The sequence below is a fragment of the Crassostrea angulata genome, unplaced genomic scaffold (assembly GCF_025612915.1).
Source record: "Crassostrea angulata isolate pt1a10 unplaced genomic scaffold, ASM2561291v2 HiC_scaffold_195, whole genome shotgun sequence".
Taxonomy (NCBI): Eukaryota; Metazoa; Mollusca; class Bivalvia; order Ostreida; family Ostreidae; genus Magallana; species Magallana angulata.
Window position 1 is genome coordinate 35,636 of NW_026441748.1, and position 7,127 is coordinate 42,762.

Genomic DNA, 7,127 nt, shown 5'->3' on the forward strand with positions numbered 1-7,127 from the left:
TATTACGTAATTAGGGATTTTTAGGGGCCAAAGTACTTAAACTTTGACGAAAAATAACTAGAGAAGTATACATATTTTGTTAGACATGATAGAAGAGAAAATGTTTGAATAAATGATTTAAATTGATTCCACTTATCAAAACACGATTTTCTGTCCCCATTAAGGATCTAGAGGGCTAGCCCCTAAAATATTCAATCATTTGTGTCTCAAAAATGAACAACAATTTTACATGGGTTAAGAACAAAAAATACTTGTATTCTTAAGACCTTTTCAAACAAATCAAGAAAAAGGGGCTGGCCCCTTTTTTTAGGGGCCAAGGCCTTCGTAAACTCTATTACAAGTAACTTAAAAACGATAAAGATTTTGTAATGCAATTAGAAGCAAAGTTGTTGATCGTACCAATATCTATTTGAAAAAATCATTGCCACGCCCATTTATTACGTAATTAGGGATTTTTAGGGGCCAAAGTACTTAAACTTTGACGAAAAATAACTAGAGAAGTATACATATTTTGTTAGACATCATAGAAGAAAAAATGTTTGAAAAATGATTTAAATTGATTCCATTTATCAAAACACGAATTTCTGTCCCCATTAAGGATCTAGAGGGCTGGCCCTTAAAATATTCAATCATTTGTATCTCAAAAGTGATCAACAATTTTAGATGGATGTAGGAACAAAAAATGTTAGTATTTATGAGACCTTTCGTATAAAACCAAGAAAAAGGTGCTGGCCCCTTAAATTAGGGGCAAATAGACTCCTAAACTCTATTACAAGTACCTTAAAAATGATCAAGATTTTGTAATGCATTATAGAAGCAAAGTTGTTGATAGCAGCAATATCTGTTTGTAAAACTCATTTCCAAACCCATTGATGACGTAATTAGAGATTTTAGGGGACTAAAATCTTAAATCTTTAATGTGCTGTATGTTAAAAAGCAAAACTCTTTGTTAAGCATTTTCAAGGATATTGACAATCGTATACATTATCTAAAAGGAGGTGGTTGAGGGAGAATTCTGAAATTTCATTGATATTTTAATCGAATCGTTTAAAAAATTGAACGGAAGACCTACTCGTTACTCGTAACGAGATCGTATCTAGTTATTATTAAGGTCTTCCGTTTCCAACGGAAGACCTTATTGTTTTCGTACTGTTTCTTATTATTATTATTAAGGTCTTCCGTTTCCAACGGAAGACCTTATTGTTTTCGTACTGTTTCTTATTATTATTATTATTATTTTTTTTTTTTCCAAATTTTGTGCACGCGATTTCTCGGAATCTATTCGACCGATCTCAACCATTTTTTCACAGATGTAAGGGCGTGATCTAAACTTAATACATTTTTCTTAATTTTTTCATAGTCACTTCCAGTACCGAATTGTCGGCCATTTTGTAATTTTTGACGACCCATTTTGTGCAGCTATAAACTCGGAAACCGTAAGAGATATGAATATCAAATTTTCAGGAAAGGTAGACGATAGTTTGGAGTTGTGCAGCATGTAGTTGTTTAATGCCTGTTGCGCCATTTCTTGGAGCTCGCCTGGGCACGAAAATTGGGTACGAATTTTCATTCAAAATTTTCGCACGTTTTGATTTATATCTTTTTATCAGTTGATATTTTGTTAAGACATATAAAACAAAAGAGGTATATAATCAAAAGTTCTTTCCAACAAAATCAAGAAAAAGGGGCTGGCCCCTTTAATTAGGGGCCAAAACACTGGTAAACTCTATTACAAATAACTTAAAAACGATAACGATTTTCTAATGTATTATAGAAGAAAAGTTGTTGATCGTTCCAATATCTATTAGAAAAAATTATTACCACGCCCATTTATTACGTAACTAGGGATTTTTAGGGGCCAAAATACTTAAACTTTGACGCAATATAACTAGAGAAGTAGAAATATTTTGTTAGACATCATAGAAGAAAAAATGTTTGAATTATTGATTCAAATCGATTCCACATATCAAAACACGCATTCCTGTCCCCATTAAGGATCTAGAGGGCTAGCCCCTAAAATATTCAAACATTTGTATCTCAAAAATGATCAATAATTTTAAATAGGTGTAAGAACAAAAATTGTTAGTATTCTTAAGACCTTGCCACAGAAATCAAGAAAAAGGGGCTGGCCCCTTTAATCAGGGGCCAGGGCACTCTTAAACACTATTACGAATAACTTAAAAACGATAAAGATTTTGTAATGCTTTATAGAAGCAAAGTTGTTGATCGTAACAATATCTATTAGAAAAAAATATTGCCACACCCATTTATGACGTAATTAGGGATTTTTAGGGGCCAAAGTACTTAAACTTTGACGCAATATAACTAGAGAAGTAGACATATTTTGTTAGACATCATACAAGAGAAAATGTTTGAATTTATGATTTAAATCGATTCCCATTATCAAAACACGCATTTCTGTCCCCATTAAGGATCTAGAGGGCTGGCCCCTAAAATATTCAAACATTTGTATCTCAAAAATGATCAACAATTTTAGATGGGTGTAAGAACAAAAATTGTTAGTATTCTTAAGACCTTTTCAAAGAAATCGAGAAAAAGGGGCTGGCCCCTTTTTTTTGGGGTTCGGGGGGGGCAAGAGACTCGTAAAGTCTATTACAAATTACATAAAAACGATTAAGATTTCGTAATGCATTATAGAAGCAAAGTTGTTGATTGTAGCAATATTCATCTGGAAAACTCATTGCCACACCCATTTATTACGTAATAAGGGATTTGTATACATTATCTGAAAGTGGGGGGGGGGAGGGATAATTCTGAAATTGTATCGATTATTCATGGTATGATTTAAAACAGAAATCACAAGGAAGACCTACTCGTTACTCGTAACGAGATCGTATCTAGTTATTAAGGTCTTCCGTTTCCAACGGAAGACCTTCTTGTTATTGCTTTGTTTCTTTTTCACTATTATTAAGGTCTTCCGTTGGAAACGGAAGACCTTATTGTTTTTGCTTTGTTTCTTTTCCTCTATTATTATTATTATTATTATTTTTTTTTTCTGTCACGTTTTCTCAAAAACGCTTCAGCCGAATTTCGTGAAACTTTCAGATCTTATTCATGAAAAAATTTGTAAGAAAATTACACGAGATTTTTTTGGTCGTCACTTCCGGTACCGAGATATAAGAGATTTTATGTTTTTGCTTGTTCACAATTTTTCTCAAAAAGTATACAAGATAGGACTTTTAAATTTTCAGAGAAGGTAGAGAGTGAACGGCCGCAGTGCCCTTCGCATATCCGAACGTCCGCCGTCACTTCCGGTCGTCACCGGAAGGAAATAAAAAACCTTAATTTTTTAATTTTTTGGATTTGAATTTTTTTTAGTTTTTCATTCGATAGAGACGCTCTCAAAATTTCAGAATATGAAATTCGTTTTAAAATCAATCCATGCATTCTTGAGATTTTGGACTCCAAAGTTCTGAAGCGAGGGTCCGCGTAGCTCAGTCGTTAGAGTGGTGGACTTGTGCCCAGGCGACCCGGGTTCAGTCCCTGAGTGCCGAATCTTTTTTCTCTCTCATTTGTGTTTTGATTAATGGGTTTATCTTTAAAATGATGGATTTGAATGTTTGCCGTTATATTTTTGTCAAAAATAAAAAAAGATAGCGGCTTTTTTTAGTACAAATATAGAGCTCTTTTCAGTCAGCAGCTCTCTAAATTACGACGCTCGTCGCATCGCCGACATAAAAGACATGCCGCCGAAGTGCCCCTGCAGTTCGACAGCATTAGAGTTCGCTGGGTCGCTTTGCCGGCATCAAAGAAATGCCGCCATCTCAATGACTGTATGCACACAACATTTAGCAATGCGCCCACGTTATTCTACTCGGCTTAAAAAGGAGGACTCTTTAGTATTTAATCCCATATATAGATACACACATGCATGTATACATGCGTTTATTGACAAAGGTTGCTTATATATTGATTTCCTGAACATTATAAAACGCTATGAAATCAATCTCTCTCTCTCTCTCTCTCTCTCTCTCTCTCTCTCTCTCTCTCTCTCTCTCTCTCTCTCTCTCTCTCTCTCTTAAGTACAAATGTTTTAGCATTTGAATAAGAACTAGTACAGGTAACGTGGAGTAAATTGGATAGAAGCTAAATGTACATTGGCGTCCAAAAATTATACATATTTTATATCAAGTTAGGGGATAATGTCTATGGATTCAAATAATTTGAAATTCATTGTTAAATGATTGTCTTCTTACTGATTGGAAGTCAACGCTAAAAAGTCATTTTTATTAAAGATGGTGTACTTTTTCCTTTTTTGTGCATGTCTATATACTGATACAAATCTGTTGCCTGTCGGGATTAAGAAAAGCCTCCGAAGTTTATACAACCAACTATACAAACGAACGGGTGACTGCGACAACCCGTTTATGAGTGTTTGAGCCTACGAATAAATAGATGTAAAAAAATCAATAGTTACATCTTTCAAACAACGCTTATATATTGTTCTAACATATGTATTTTATTTAGAAATTGTGTAATATGTGATATTTAGAATTTAATATTCTACGTTTAATAAAGCAGTCAACGAACGACCCCCCCCCCCCCTCCCAATTCATAAAATTATTTAGTTTTTCTGGCCCGATTTTACTTGATCTTTGATCTTGGTCCTTTAATTTTAACTATTTACCATTCTAGATAACTGTACTAATTGCAGACCAATTCGTTCATTAATATCGAGTTTCAATTGTCGTGTTTGACATGTACTATAAAAAAAATTCTAACTTCCAAGCCCTTCACTCAATCCTAATGAAAATTTGTGAAAATGAACCTCGGACCCTATTCTTATTGTCTGTGAAATATGCAGCGGATTGAACAATTAAGACAAAATTCCTTAAATTAAACGATGCTTATTGCCTATACCTGGAAATTAAATTTACACAGTACACGCACCGACCCCCCCCCCCCCCCGCCCCTTCCTATTCACAAAATCGTTTAGTTTTCATGGCCTGATTTTACTGGATCTGTCATTTTGATCCTTTATTTTCAACCTAGTTCAAGTCTAGATTACTGTACTAATGACCTGACCTATTCGTTCATTTTTAAGAGAGATATGAATTTTTGGGCATTCGAGTTTCTATTGGCGCGCTTGACATGTACTGTAGAAAAAAATTCTAACTCCCGAGCCCCTTACTCAATCCTAATGAAATTTTGTGTAAATGTACCTCGGACCCCATTCTTATTGTCTGTGAAATATGCAGCGGATTGAACAATTAAGAAGAAATTCCTGAGATCAAACGGCGAGTATAGCCTGTACGGGGACTTAAAATTTACACAGTACAAGGGATGTAAGCAGCCGCGTAATATTTCTGTTGCATGTATATTTCTTGTTTTCCGTTTAGACTGTATCTACGATAGCGTGTGAACTACTTATGAATGTTAGAACTGTGGAAATTAGTGTCATCAAATTTTTACCGAATAAATTTACGTGTTACTGATTTCGTTATTTATACATTTATAAAGATTTTATCAATCCTGCTGAAATAAAACAGTCAAACATAATAGTAAGCGACACGAAAAAACATTCTCAACACTGAAATACATGGGTAAAATGCATCAGTCATTGTTTTAGGACTTCCCCTAATTGTTGTTAACCGAATCCGAGATCCACACCTCAAAATTTTATTTTCAATTTATTTAAGACGAAAATCAAGCTCGGGTCTTTTCACCCTTCCCCCCCTTCCAGACACAAACACCAATCAATATTTCAAATGACCTCGCACTGTTACCAAACCTGAATAGTCAGACATCATACACGTTGTTTTTCATCTCATACAAAAACTCAGCTCCTCTCCCGGGCGGAAACTCCCAAAATTCAAAGACAAATTCGGAAATTATTTCGCGTCAGCCATGTTTTGAGACACCTGCAAAGGCTGTGTGTTCTAATCTCGCCGGAGCCAAGATTTGTTCTTTCTCTCTATTTCTTTCTCTCCTTTTTGTCTAATTTTCTAACTAAAATATTCAACATAAAAGGGTGTTTGACTGTAGTACAAGTTGAAAAACACTCTTTAATTAAGATTTAGACAAAAACAGTGTTTTATTATTAGGGTCTTCCGTCTTCAGCGGACGGAAGACCTCCTCGTTGCTCGCAACGAGATCGTGTCTAGTTTTTATTCTTTTTTTTTTTTCTGTCACGTTTTCTCAAAAATGCTTAAGCCGATTTTCATGAAACTTTCAGATCTTATTCATGACAAAATTTGTAAGAAAACTACACGAGATTTTTTTGGTCGTCACTTCCGGTACCGAGATATTAAAGATTTTACGTTTTTGCTTGTTCACGATTTTTCTCAAAAAGTCTTTAAGATAGAACCTTTAAATTTTCAGAGATGGTACAGAGTGAACGGCCGCAGTGCCCTTCGCATATCCGAACGTCCACCGTCACTTCCGGTCGTCACCGGAAGGAAATGAAAAACCTTAATTTTTCAATTTTTTAAACTTGAATTTTTTTTATGTTACTATTCGATAGAGACACTTAAAACACTTCAGAATATGAAATTCGTTTTTAAATCGATCCACGCATTCCCGAGATTTTGAGCTCAAAAGTTCTGAAGCGAGAGTCCGCGTAGCTCAGTCGTTAGAGTGGTGGACTTGTGCCCAGGTGACCCGGGTTCCGTCCCCAAGTGCCGATTATATTTCTTCCCTAATTTTGTTTTGGTTAATGATTTTATCTTTAAAATGATGGTTTTAATTGTTTTCCGTTTTATTTTTATAATAAATAAAGATAATAACAGCTTTTTTAGTACAAATATAGAGCTCGTTTCTGTCAGCAGTTGGCTTAATTCAGACACTCGTCGCATCGCCAGCATCAAAGACATGCCGCCGAAGCTCCCTTGCAGTACGACTGCATTAGAGTTCACTGGGTCGCTTTGCCGGCATCAAAGAAATGCCGCCATCTCCTTGACTGTATGCACACAACATTTACTTAGCAATGCACAAACGTTATTCTACATGGCTTTAAAATGAGGACTGTTTAGTATTTATTTACATAATTATATAGATAAACGCATGCATGAATACATGCGTTTATTGACATAGGTTGCTTATATATTGATTTCCTGAACACTATAAAACACTCTGAAATCTCTCTCTCTCTCTCTCTCTCTCTCTCT